Raw genomic sequence first — 14,323 nt, 5'->3', positions numbered from 1 at the left:
GGGAATTTCGGGGAGCCCGGGTGTGGACCCCCAGGCTTAGCTCGGCACCCCGGGAAATATTTGCATGTTTACCGAATGAGGGTGAACCGTGTCCCCACACCACCTCAGATCCCCCCAGCGAGCTCTGACCGCAGACACACGGCTCAGCCCCCCAACTCCCCCTTCGGAGGACAGATTTTGTAAATAACAGCTGAGCCGGTTTTCGGTGAGAACATCAGATTAGAAACGTGGTCGCACTGTGTTCTTTTCTCCAGAGCACTCATCACCTTGCAAAGCAGGGACTTGTTTACTTCTCCTGGCTCTCTCCTCCAGGCTAGAACGTGATCTTCCTCCTACGCAGGGACCGTGTTTTATTCATCTTTGTACCCACTGCCATTTCATCTAGCTTGGAATAGTCTCTGGATAAATGTTTTTGAAATATGTGCATAAATGAATTAGAGACCCGAGATTTAGTCCCCAAACTCTCTGACCTCCCTCAAGTGACTTTAAGCCTTTAGAGCCCTTACCTGTTCAAAAAGAAAAAGTGCGGGGTTTTAATAATCCTGTAACCTGTGCCCTGTCTACCTCTCCGGGGCTATTGTGAAGATCAAATGAGATAAGTGAAAACCTTTGTAAACTATCCAGTGGTGAGCAGATATTATATACGATGGTTATTCATTTATTCCCTTCGCTTGGAAAGCTTAACAAAGTAATTCCTGGGTTTGTGTTTCAGCAGATGGTGGTCGCCCTTCCTGGTCAGCCTTAAATATTTATTGCAGGACAATCTCGTTCTTACATTTAGGAAATCAATCAAGCTTCCATTTCTTTGAGAGAAATGAACAGTGCTTGCACACATAAATAATGGAAGAAAAATCCTCATATTCCCCAAACAGCTACTCCAAGCAACCCAAGAGCCCAAGAGCAAAAAAAAAATCATGAAGAATCCATGAGATTGGCATAGCAACCCAAAGGCAGTACCGTGCAGCTATAACCCGGCTGCGAACAGGCAAGAGATTATGTGTGGGAAATAGTGTTAAGTGAAAAGAAGGGAGCCCTGGAGAGGTCATGCACACTGGTGGCAATCTTGTCCATATGTATCCTGACCCATATTGGAAGAGATTGGGGTGGGGGGGATGTAAATCATTTTACTTGAATGTTTCTTGGCTGTTTTATTTTCCTGTCAAGTGGCTTAAGCCTGATTTTTTTTTTAAAGCATTCCCTCATGGCCAAGTATGTGTTTCCTTGGAAGTGAAATCTAGGTTGATGGTTTTATATTTTAAAAGCTTTCATTGTGACTCATTCTTGGCCTGGGATAGGATTCTGTAATACTCCCCAAGCTCAAAGAGCCTGGGTGTCCTGTTTCTTGGGCTTCATACCCACTTTCTAACATTTAGCCAATGGATCCAAGAAGTCACTTTTGGAGATAAGTGTTTCATTGTCTTCTTGTCATCTTAATCAGTGCAGAAGAGAACTATAAACATGGAATTTCTCTGCTGAAGCCAGACGATGGCAGGGGCAGAAGAAGGTTTTCAGGAGCTGACAGGTCAGTGGTTAGAGAAAATGCGTCAGCAGTGCGAGACTCGCCCTTTGGTGAAGAAGTTTAGATGAGGTAGGGCTCGTGAAGCCCTCATAATAAGTGCTCCAAAAATGGGCAACATGGTTTGTTCCAGCAGCCTTATTGCTGACACAGCTCAGGGGTCTGGACTCTCCCTGGAAGGCATCACAGCAGACTCCAATGAGGAGGGCGTGGTCCTGAGAACCGGGTACTCTCCAAGCACATTTTCAAGATTCTCATTCTGTGGCTTGGGAATCCAGATGTGTCTGCAACACACTCTCATGTGGAAGAGGGGTTTAAACAGTCTCAAATGGATACCTTTTCACTTTGGCCTTTCTAGCACCTACTGAAAGACAGATGGTCATTCTTTTATCAAGATGAGCCACAAAAGCCCCCAACCCTAATGAATGTCTCATTTGCACAGACCTGACATAACAGGCAGACTCTGGCCGGATTTAAGAAACAGAAGCTTTGTGTTCTCTCTCCCCAAATCGCTCCTCAAAATCTTGAATATTTCCAACCTCAGAAAACTCCCTAGCTCTGTCTTCAGCCACGATGCCTCTGATAAGCAGAGAGACTCCAGAGAAAGGCAGTAGTTTTGCTTGTCTAGACTCTTAGGTTTTTATACCAGACAATTCAATGCAGTGGGCATTTCTAAAACTCTAGCAGCGGCTGTGCCTAGCTCTTGCCAGGCACTGCTAAAAGGGATGAAACAGCAAAACTCTTGCCTTCAAGGAATTTGCAGTCTCCACCTCCTCTGCCCAAATGATGGTTCTCATCATGTGCATTTCTCCAACAGCCTCCTAATAGCCACTCTCTCTTTCCCTCCGTCCATCCTTTACCCAGAAGCCACGGTGACCTTTCCAAAGCACAAATATCATCATGTCACTGCCTGATTGAGGCCCTGAAACAGCTCCCTCTGGCCCACACCAGCGATGCTCAGCAGAAAACAGGTGCTCTCTAAGCCGGGCCATCACTAATAGTAACTAATGATGGTCTTTTCTTGGTTGGCAGAAAAAAATTAAGCTAATTGATGGAATAGTCTCAATTCTAAGTGTTTCTCCCCTCACTTTTTCTTAAGCCTTTCGTCCCTGCTACCACTTGGCTGTATTAGAATATAGTATAATACTATACCTGATTTATCCCAGAATTTTTTTCACATAGCAACATCTCCTGATGTTCTGCTCTCTCAACGTGGTGGACTGTCTACTGGGTTGGAGGCTTGGCATTCAAGGCCATTTCCAAGAGGCCCCGCCCAAGTGGTGAGGTTTTCCTTTCCAGGCCTTGGCTCATGTGGTTTTCTTTGCCTAGACCGTGGGTCTTCCTCCTTCTATTCGGTGAACTTCCTTAGTGCCACCTATTGTCTGGTATAATAAATGTTTGTGGAATAGATGGATGGATGGATTGATAGACAGAAAGATGAGATGAAATATATTAAGTACCAGAGTATACCAGAGAGTCAAGACCCTAAATGGGTGGCATAGGTGGAGTATGGTGATCCTCCCTCCCTCCTCACTCACCATGCTTCAGCCACACTGGCCTTGTTACTATTCCTCAAACCACCTTAGCACTTGCCGTTCCCTCCTACGTAGCCTCTTCATGTGACTGGCTCCTTCTCTTGACGTGGGTCTCAGACCACCCCATATAAAGTAATCTCCTCATTTTTTCCGTGCCACTGGGAAAGGACCATCCCCTCCCAGGGCCCTAGGCTCATCATACCATGTGCCCATGCTTGGTCAACTTCAAGACTCAAACAACATCTAACCTCCTGGCTTTTAGTCTTTGAGGCCAAGAAAGAGACCTCTTTGTTAATAGCTCATGCCAGCAAAGCATATCTTCTGCACTCTATTTTCTCTTTCAGGATGATGTTGACACGTGTGTACTCAAATAAATCAACCTTCCCATCTTAACCATCTTCCTTGGCAGGAACAATAAGTTGATGTGCCAAGCCAGGGCTGACCTGAATGACTCAACCCTTGAAAAATATAAAGGAAATCATTGTGTTTTCACGCTAACAGGTACCGAGACATGGCCAGTTCATCCGTTTCTGGTTTTTTCCCAGCACTGTAACCACTGACCTCCTTGTGGTATTCTGTGTGATGTGCAAGTACAGAGCTGGACTCTAGTCTTCTCCAAATGCTAGTCTTGTAACCAGCAGCCTCTTATTAGCCACGTGGACTTGTATGGGTCAGGACCCCTTTGGTTGCAAGTGCAGAACCCAAATCAAATTGGCTTAAGCTTAAAAGCGAATCTATTGGCCCAAATAACTAACAAAAAACCTAGGCATAGCGGGATCCAGAGGGTAAATGATATCAACAAGAGTCTCTATCTCTCAGCTCTTTCTTCCTCTGTGTTGGTTTCATGCTCAGGCTAGCTCTCCCCAGGAGGTGGCAAATTGATATCCGGAAACTCTGCCCTGGTATCTCACAACATAGCAACCCTAATAGAAAGTACATTTCTCTTTTCCAATGGTTTCAAAAAGTCCTAGAATTGATTCTCATTGGCCTGACTCTCTTTATCCCTGAACACTAAACCCTAAACTGTGACCAGAAAGTAGTCATCATCTAATTGGTCATGCCTGGGTCAACTTCTGAACTCAGGAAGCTGAGGGTGGCTGCATCAGAGCCACCCAAACCAAATGCACTGCAAGTTTGCCCTTTTGAAATCGGTATGTTGGACCCAAGAAAAGGGATGTTGGGTGCTCACATGCAACAGATTTCTGCCTTAGGCCAGTTTTCAATCCTTCCTCTGGGCCCTTTACACATTGCCATCTGCCTCTCCTTGAAGCTCACTCCTCTGGCTTCTGGAACTTTAGTCATGACTGTTCTCCTTTGTGATCACTCTGTGGCCCAGCCCGGAAATGTTGATTTGCCCCAATGTTTCATCCTTGCTTTTTTTGCCTTACCCTTCACCTACTTGTAATTACAGGCACCATCTACCTATAGGCTGTCTCCACAAACTCCACCCTCTGCCCCTACCTCTCGTTCCGGGTACTCCATGTGGATTTCCAACTTCCAACTGCACGGAGCCGCCTGGATGTCCTACACGTCCCACAATCAACACTGGCTTCCCATCTAGGTATTCTCCTCCGTCTCTGTTCCTGACCTTTATCAGTGGCACCACCAGTCATTCAGTCCCCCTAAATAGAGCCTTTGGCATCTCCCATCCTAGCTCCTTTTTGCGTGGGCCAAGATACCATCCACAACCAGAGCGTGAAAATTCTGCTTCCTAAATATCAGCAGTCCTTCCTCTCATACCTACTGCCACTCCACTGGTCTTGTCTCTCTTGCCTGGGAAATCTCAACAGTGGCCTGTCTAGCTGGCCCCATGTCTCCAATGCTGGTCCCTGGTGCAGGATGTCCTCTGAACCATTGCCTTTCTAAAAGATCAATCTGTTCATGTTCTTATCCTGATTAAATACCTGCTTTCTCATCCTACTACTGCCTATAGGAAAAAATTAACTCCTTAACTTTGCCTCTAAAAGTGTCCTTGACCTTTCAAGCCACATTCACCTCAAATCCTATGTCTTGTGGAAACTTCTCTGCACATTCCGTTCTTACCATTTCTGTCCCTTTTGATGTTTGATATCTTTTGCCTTGAATACTTATGTCCACTCCCATCCCCTTCTTCTAGAAGACTCTCAATCACCTTTCAAGATCAAGTTCAGGTGTTACCAGTGAGCCCTTCCCCATCCCCCCAGCCAACATAAATCACTTTTGCTTCTTGGAACACAAAGCGTGGCATTTCTTCTTGGCCTGCAGGATGTGCCATCCTGTCTTGTATGGATCTGTTCTCACGTCTGTCTCCTCCACTAGATGGGGAAGGTGGGGAGGGCAGGCCCACTCATCTCTAAGTTACCAGTGCCTGCCAGAGGAAGGGCTTGCTCATTGTGCATGACTGAATGAATGACATTTTGAGCATCCCTGATGAGGGATGGGGAGTCAGGTGGGTCCACCAGGGTCAGAGAGAGCTGGGGAGGCATCGTACAGCATATCACAGTAGGAAGATGGATCCTTGTTTTACAACCAAAGCCCAGGTTTAGGATGTGAGGCTTGTGAAGCTGGGTTGGGCCAAGCAGAGTCCAGGTAGATGTCTTTAGGGCCTGGTACCTGTAATCAGTAGTCATTCATGAGCCCAAATTTCTTGGGAAGTGTTTGGGATAATGAGAAGGTTGTATAAACCGATGGCAGAGGAAGAAATCCAGCTAAATTTTGCATCTCCCATTGGTACTTCTCCTCGTCCCTTTGAAAGGCCAGCTCATCCTTAGCTGGCAGTCTAAATCAATTTGAGCCTGAAGGTTGGATTGTTGGTGATAAACACACATGTCTGGTACCCTCTTTCTCTTTTTCCTTCCAAAGCTCAGTAGCCAACCTAGTTAAATGTTTCCTTTGGCTCTATTAGATGGGACTTAACTATTCCACCCTGATGAGATCGACAGCCTGCTTCATGTCTTTTTGATAGAAATAAAGACTGATTGAGTTGGACTTGTGTCAAATTCTCTCTGGAAATATGACTGGACATGGGGTCTGGGTGAAGTTCATTCAATTCTCCCTGGGTGCTCCATTTCTCCCAAGGAGCCAAGAAAGCGGGATGGGTATTATGTGCAACTTCCAAAGGAGAGAGGGTTTGAGGTCCATAGGGACTGCAGAGTGATAAAACTTGGTGTAACTAGGAGTCACTCTTGCAGAAAGCCCAGTCTTAATGGGGTGAGGTGGAGGTCTAGAGAAGAGCCAAGCTCCCACAGACTCCTCTACATGAGTCCTGTCTCCTACTACGAAGGTTGTCAGGACTGTGATGTTTAGCACTGCCTTGGTGCCATGAGGACCATTTCCAGGAATCAGTATTAAGGTCTGACTTAATCAATGAAGGAACCAATTGCTTTACCAATACAGAGGTATTGAACAGCTGCCATGAGCCCAGTGTTGTGGAAGATGCTAGAGTTGTGTAAGACATTCTGCTCTCAAAGAACTCACAGTCTAGCTGGGGACACAAAACCAACAGACAGGAAACAATTAGGGAGCAATGGAGCTTGAAAAACTATGCCGAAGTGACTGTAAAGTCAGTAGCAGTTCAGAAAAGGGGGAGAGTGATATTTCAGCGAAAGCTTCCTTCTTGAAGGAGCTAGAGGAAGACCCGTGCTTTGAAGGATGGGAAAGGGCTTCTGAAAGGGGAGAGCATTCCAGAGAGGGAAAAGCAGCATGAGCAAAGCTGAAGAATCAAGACTCAGAATCAGGTGGGCAAGAGACAAGAGGATAGCCAGACTGAGCCCATGGGCACTGAGGAATTGTGGGAGGTGAGGATGGTGCATAAATTAGGGCAGAGCAAGATTTGGGGTCCCCCCGAAAGTCGGGAGTTTAAATCTGACATTCATTCAATTCAGAAACATTTATTGCATGCCTACTGTGTGCCGAGTACTGTGAATTGTGCTGGAGACTCAGAGATGAGCAAGACACAAGGAAAGTCAGACACATCAATAATTATAGTAAGTGATAGGATGGAGGTACACACCAGATGCCTGGAAGCCAAAGAGGGGCAGCCAACCTACCCTGGTAAAGATTTGGGTGGGCTTCTTAGAGGCAATCTCGTAGAGCACTAGAAATTGGCCAGGTTTCGAAGGGGCAGGAGCATGATCTGAGCATGTGTGAAGACGTTCCCTGCAATGCTGTTTATCAGAGTGAAAAAGAGGAAACAATCTGAATTTCCAACCAAGAGTGACCAGTTAAATCAATTATGGTCTGGGGATACGGAATCCCATTCAGTGGTCAGAAAGAATAAAGCAATTCAGTATATATGGATTTGAAAATTCTCCAAAATATAGTATCAAGAGAAAAAATGCAAGATCCAGGAGAAATATATATTGTATGCCATCTTTCATGTGAGGAAAAAAATATATAGATTTTGTTGGTAAATGACTGGATTATCTCCGGAGAGAGACACAAGAAACATGGACTAATGGTTGTTTCCAGGGAGAGGAACTAGAAGGAGATCAGAGGAAGCCTGTGACTCAGGTTTGGTGCGAAATGACTCCAAAAGGGTCCACTGCTTGAAGCTTGAATCTTAAGAGGTGCTGAGTCACCTGGAGGATGGGTGAGGAGCAGTATTCTGGGCAGAGGGGACAGCCCAAATGAGCCTGAGCTGTTTAGAGACCCTTGAGGAGGTTTGGGAGGAAGCTGGACTCAGGATACTGGTTGGTGGGCAGGCAGAGACTGGATCAAGAGAATGATGTGCCAGGCTAAGTCCACACTTTCGTCCAAAACCACTCACTCGCTCCATCAGTCAATAGTGACGTGGACCTTGTGTGATGGCTTTCGAACGTGTTAACCTGGTGTCTCGGTTGTCCTGTTCAGTGCGGTCAGGCTGCTATAACGAAATCTCACAGACTGGGTGGCTTATAAACAACAGAAATTTATTCGTGGTAACGGCTCTCTTCCTGGTTTATAGCTGGCAGCTTCTCAAATGGAGGAAGAGGGGAGCGAGCTCTCTGGGGTCCCTTTTATAAGGGCGCTAAGCCCATTCATGAGGGCTCCACCCTCATGACCTAATCACCTCCCAAAGGCCCCACCTCCTAACACCATCACACTGGGGCTTAGGATTTCAACATAGGAATTTAGGGGGGCACAAACATTCAGACCATAACACTTGGCCAGGCTGAAGCACATTTCCTAGAATTCCCTTTCTTGTATGTTTCCAGTTAGGATGGGCCACCAGGAGATTCTTGCAGGATTCAGCAGGCACTGTTCCCAATCGGGGATAGAGCAACGAAGACACCAATGTGATGCCTGCCTTCCCACAGTTCACCTTCTAGGAGGAAGAATCAGAAAATAAACAATAAACAACATGATCTCAGAGAGTGGGAAGCACCAGGAGAAAACTAAAAAGAGGGGCCTGCTTTAGACCAGGGATATTTCAGAGAGTCCCCTCAGAACAAGCGACGTCAAGCAGCAGGGACAGCCAAACGAAGAGCACTCAGCCTGAAGTACTGTCCAGGTCAAAGGTCCGAGGAGGGGCGAGCCGGAGTCTTCGAGGAACAGGAAGGAGCCAGGCAGGCCGGCGGGTCACAGAGGAGGGGCGGGTGTGCAGGGCAAGGTCTGAGCCAAAGGCCACGTTGGCCTTGGAAGCTGAAGTCAGAGTTTGGATTTTATTCTAAGAGCGTGTGGAGTCCAGGCGTCTTTCAAAGTTGGCCGAGTAAAAGCCCACACACAGCTTTTCCTTTGAAAAGTGGGGATGAAACATGGTCTTGATGTGTGTGTGTGTCGGGGTGGGGAGAGAAATTTCCCGTCGGTCCTGGCCCCTGGTAGACTTGCAGACCTTTCCATCCTGCTGCTGTGCTAGGAGGGCCCGGCTCCCCGCTGGTCTCACCAGAATTCCATCTTTCCAAGGAAATCAGACTTCCTCCCGCTCCGGCGTTCTTTCCAGGGCCCCTGATAAAAGCATTATGTGAAGCTGAATAACTCGTGCGGTTTTCCGCTTCATTTCCCCGGGATGCCATCAGCAACAGCAAGCCCTTCTGTCTTTATTCGACAGAATTTCCTACCCAGTTCTGCCTGGAACAGAAGGAAAACAAAGGGGGAGAAACGGTGCTGGGAACGTGGCCTGGGAGTGGAGTGGTGGACTGGCCCTGTCAGGGCTTTTGGAGTCCAGCAGAGGGAGGACCTCTCAAAACGTGATAGATGGCAGCCATCCTCCCAATGGGTCATTGGTCAGCCCCACATACTCTGGCTCCTATTCCAAGCCTCCTGGCCTCAGCGTTTCTATTTAATTGATTTAGAAATAATGAATTTATTGGATAGATGCCTAGAGACCATGTAGGCCAGAGAAGGGAAGCCATTTGTCCAAGGTCACACAGCTGCCTGGTGCCTGGCTTTGGCCTTGAATCCAGTTCGAGTAGCCCTTTAGCGCGCTCTAGAGTCCCTCAGGGGAGAATTAGTACCTTCCCAAAGTCCCCTGTGAAGACCAGTATCTCCTGTGTTGTTCTCTGGGACAATTAGTGTCATTTCTCACCTCGGAGATGAACTCTCTTAGAGCAAGAGTTAACAAGCAGGAGGTGGAGCGGGAAGCGCAGGGAACCACTTACTTGCTGGTAGAGGACTCAGACCCTTTTACTAAGCCACACGCAAGCTTAGAACACATCCAGCTCTCCTTGGAACCACCTGGTGCATAGCATGTCTTCAAGGAATGTTGAGGGGATGAGTCAGCAGGTGGTTGATTGCCACGTAGGAGTGCTGGCTGTGCTCATTTCCCTCCCATCATTTAAAGACCTGAAGCTCCACCTTCAGGAAGCCTTCCTGGATTGATGAAAGAATGAATGGATTCTTTGGCCTTGACCAGCATGTCTGGACTCATTGGTCATTCAGTAAAGGTTCCAGAACTGAGTCTCATTGGCCTGACTTGGGTCACATGCTCCTCATCCCTGACCCAATCAATTGCTGTCCCCAGGGAAGTGAGGCTCCATCTGGCCCATCCTGGTTCACCTGCTCATGAGAAAGCCAGAGCCAGGCCAGGCCCCTGAACCACAGGGACTGAGGCTGGTGGGGGAATGCTGTCCCGAGGGAAATCAGGGTGTTGCTACCAGAAGAAGGAAAAGTAGACACTGGGCACAAAAAAAGAGCAGCGAGCCCCATAGACCGAAAACAAGGCTTTTCTTGTCTCCTTTTCCAAACCGCAAAGAGCTGTGGGACCGCGTATACCTGTTCATTTCTGTATTATGCTCGCGCAGAGTGAGGGCTTTGTAAATATTTGTTGAGTGAATGACAGAATAAATGAATAGTAAATGAATGAATGGACCTCCTGAGAGCAAAAGGCAGTCCTCAGGGTGGGAATAAAGCAGGGGCCCCAAGGCGAGTTGCAGGGAAGGGCCCCAGGCCCCACGCACAGCAGGGACTGGCCTGCGAGCCTGTTCCCGGAGCCCAGGCTGCGCGGAGTGTGGGGCCCCCAGAGGCTGCACTGCACCCCTGCCAAACACACGGGCTGCACATTGAGCAGAGGCTGCGTGAGCTGGCACATTGGTGGCAGGTCTGTGGGCTCAGGGTGCAGTTCAGTGTGAAATGAGGGGCTGCTTTTCTCAAATGTGTCAGCCTTGGCCAGTGGCCCTGTCCTGGAGGAAGTTGTGAGGCAACAGATGGATCCAGAGTGATAGAAGAGAGCCCCGGGGTGTGACAATTCCCTCGCGCCTTGAAAGCTGGCCCGTCGCCAGCCCAGAATGGAGACTTATTGATAGGCATTTCTCTTAAGTTGGGTGTGGGTTGCTGGGGGTCTATACAACAGCTAGGAGAGGTGACGGGGCAGCATCCTTTCCCAGAGACTGGCCTGGCCTGTGTGGGGCTATCTGGGCCCCTGACAACAACGCTGGGCATATGTTGACAGTGACTGAACCTATAATTCTTTTGTTTTCAGTGCAGGCAGCTCCAGCAGACAATCTTGAACGTTTGGAAAAGGTAGTGGGAAGGGGCCATGCATGTCTGAAGGCTAAATGCAGCTGCTTTTCATGCAAATCCCATGATTAAGTTTTCCATGTGCAGGAAGCGGCTTTTTCACAGCTCCTTGGTCTTTTAAAATGAGAGGCGCATGGAAGATGGCACAATTTGGTGGCCCCCCAGGGACTACTGGGAGAGAAACATCCCCAGGCTCTCAGCTTATGAAGAAAAAGCATCTGGTTTGTCAAGAAACTCTGCCTAACCATGCTTCTCCTTGAGAGGAGGGGTGCAGTAGCTACAAGTATGTTCCGCACCTGTAATGAATCATCTCACATAACCATCCACGAGCCTTAGGGGCCAGAGCTAGGCTCTCCTGAAGAAGTGTGTGACTGACCTGAGGTCACAGAGAGTCAGAGCCAAGATGGAACTCAGGTCTGGCTGGCTCTAGAACCCACGCCTAGCTCCTCAATCATGTTGTTAATTTGGAGGAAATCTACTAATGTCACCCATGAGGATATCTTAGTTAAGCCCACTCACCTAGAGCATCTTGTAACCAAGTCCTCCAGGGACCAACCTAGCAGAGCCCCCAGGAACAGGAGTGCAACCCAATCCTCAACAGATATCGACAGAGCAGCTACTATGTGCCAGGCAAGGAGCTGGCTGCTGGCGATGCCGTGGTCAGCAAGACTTACAAGGTCCCTGCCTCATGGCAGACAGTAGACTCACATGAAGGGTGGTCAGGGAAGGCCTCTAGGAGGAGCTGACATTGGAGGAGGGAAACTGTCCAGGAAGAGTGTCGCAGGGAGAGGGAACAGCAGGGCAAGACTCGGGAGAGGAGCGTAGCTGGTATGTTCATAGAACAGCAGGAGAGGAAAGGAGATGAGGAGCAGTGTGCAAGCCTGCGGGTGCAGGGCCCACGAGGCTGCCGGGGGGCCTCTGGATTCGGCTGAATGTAATCAGGCTATTGCCCACTCCTGGAATCGTTACACGGGGCCCCCTCAGCAGTTCCCTCTCTGGTTCTTAGCTGCTTAGCGCGCCCGGGGTCTGTGGTCCTGAGAGGAGCAGATCCCCCGGGCTGGAATCATTCATTCAGGCCTTCCAAGCTGCAGCCATGCAGAAGGTTCTGCGTCGGCCTTTCCTTTTAATGTTGGGTCTGGCGGGCTCCCACCAGCTGGGTGGCCTCCTTCCCACATCCCTGTGGTCGCCTGCCCTCACCACCACCTGGGATGGAAGGATTGTGAGGCCCTTCTCCCTCTAATTTCTACAGAACGTCTGCATGTGCCACAGGCTGGCCAGTGTGTTCTCTCTGCTCCAGGGAGAGTCACGATGAAGAACAGTTTCTTTCTTTCTGTTTTTTTTTTGTCTCTCAACCACCACAAGTCTCCAGTTGGCTTTCCTCTCTTTCCTCTGGTGGAAAAGGTTGCAGGAACGTTTTTGGCACTCTCGCTCACTTGTTTTTATTTTTAAAAACGCAAAAGGCCACCCATCAAAGAACGGAGGAGGAAAGAGAGAGTGAGGAAGGAGGGGAGGTGGTGGGAGCGGCCGTCAGGTGACGATCCTGGCCTTTGAACAAGTCACTTCCCCGCTTGATTCCTCCTTTGTCCACTCCTCTGATGGGCACATCAATCCTGGACCCACAAGAGAATCCTGAGGGACGGCGGGAGGGGACCATGGTACCAGCATGTGCTCGAGAGCAGGGAGGCAGGAGAGAAACCTCTCTGGACAGGGGCCCAATCTTGGCACCTCGGGGCTGAATAGTCCTCTGTTGGGGGCTGTCCTGTTCACTGGTGGGTGTTCAGCAGTCTCCCTGGTCCGCACTCATGACATGCCACTGGCAAACCCCGCCCCCTAGAACTTTGACAACCAAAATCTCTCCAGATACTGCCAGATGTACCGTGGGGGCAAAATGACCCCAGATAAGAACCCCTGCTTTTCACCTCCCAAGGCACTGGATGGTGTCCCCATGGCTGCTGACTGCCTGGACCTGGAGCCCCTCCGAGAGGCTCTTGGTGACTCCAGGGCTGGAGCACATTGACACTGTGGGGACCCAGGAGAGACTGTGGCACGAAGCTGACGTGAGGCGGCCCCTCACCTGGACCCTGTGTCGTCAGCAGGAAGCCCTGCTCTTGGCGTTTGGAGGGGCTGTCACCTCCGCCAAATGCTCAGAAAGCCAACTGGGACACAGAGAAGCCTTCTGAAGCCCCCTGGTCCTGCTGGTGTGTGTGCTGTAGGAGCCTTAGGAAAGATGCGGGGAGAGATGGGAGTCTGAATACTTCCAGCACATCCGGGCCCGTGGGGAGTGTGCAGCTCTGAGGAAGGTGGGGGGCTGGGAGGGTGCCTGGCAGAACTTTGATAAAGCTCCCCAAACTGCAGTGGGGATGGCCTGAACTTTTCTTACACTTCCATTTTTAATCTTCTTTCTGGTCTTGGCTCTGGAAAAAGTGGAAAAACATATGCGGTGACCACACTGCTGATGCCTTGGTCAGAGAGGAGGAAAGATTTCACAGTTCCTGAGAGAAAACACTGGTTGACATGTGAGCTAATAAATCGCGCCCACATTGATGCATCTGCGGGTGTGGTTCTGTATGGTATTTTTCCTTTCTCAAGAAGAGAATTTAAACTCTAGACTCTCTGACAAGGCTCCATTAAATAGGGCCTTTCTCCTGCCTGCTGACGGCTGCTTTCATAAGGGTATTTGTCAAACAGAACCTGAGCCCTCCAGCCCCTCCGTGGGCACACCAGGGCCAGTGCCTCAGCTCTGAAGACCCGGCCTGGGGGGAAGGCGAGCAGGGTCTTTCTGCATAAAGCTCATGAAATTAGACACAGGAAAGCTACCTTCCTGAGCAGGGGCCTGGCACCCCAGCGTCTAGCTGCCAGATAGGAGATGAGAAACGTGTGGAAGACAGGAGTCAACTGTCTCGCCAGTCTGGGCATGAGAGTCATTTTTCTATGCCTACCAAGTACCCAGCGCTCTCTTATTCCCTCTCTCAATCCCACCCGTAGTCACTAGGCTATAAAATGACTGCTGAATAAACTATCGATCAAACAGCAAATCGTTTTAACATCTATCATGTATATGCCACTGGATTAAGACCTAGAAAATGTATGGGACTTTAGGGAGGGGGAATGAGGTTCTCAGTTATGAAGGATGGCAAATACATGGCCTGCCAGCCCCCGGGCTTCCCTCCCGGACCCCTAGCAGATATCGCCAACCAATCACCACGCACGGAGCTTCAGAATTCTGTTGACAGAGAGTCCTGGGCTGCTCCTCCTTGGGAAGGTCTTTCAGTACGTAGCTCTGGGAGATAAGGGATCACCCACTTGACCAGCCAGATGTGTCACATCAGTCCTGGTCATCAGTGGAGTAACAGACATC

The sequence above is a fragment of the Equus asinus genome, chromosome 15, assembly GCF_041296235.1.
Source record: "Equus asinus isolate D_3611 breed Donkey chromosome 15, EquAss-T2T_v2, whole genome shotgun sequence".
NCBI lineage: Eukaryota > Metazoa > Chordata > Mammalia > Perissodactyla > Equidae > Equus > Equus asinus.
The sequence above is the reverse complement of the archived record's forward strand: the minus strand, read 5'-3'. Positions refer to the sequence as shown.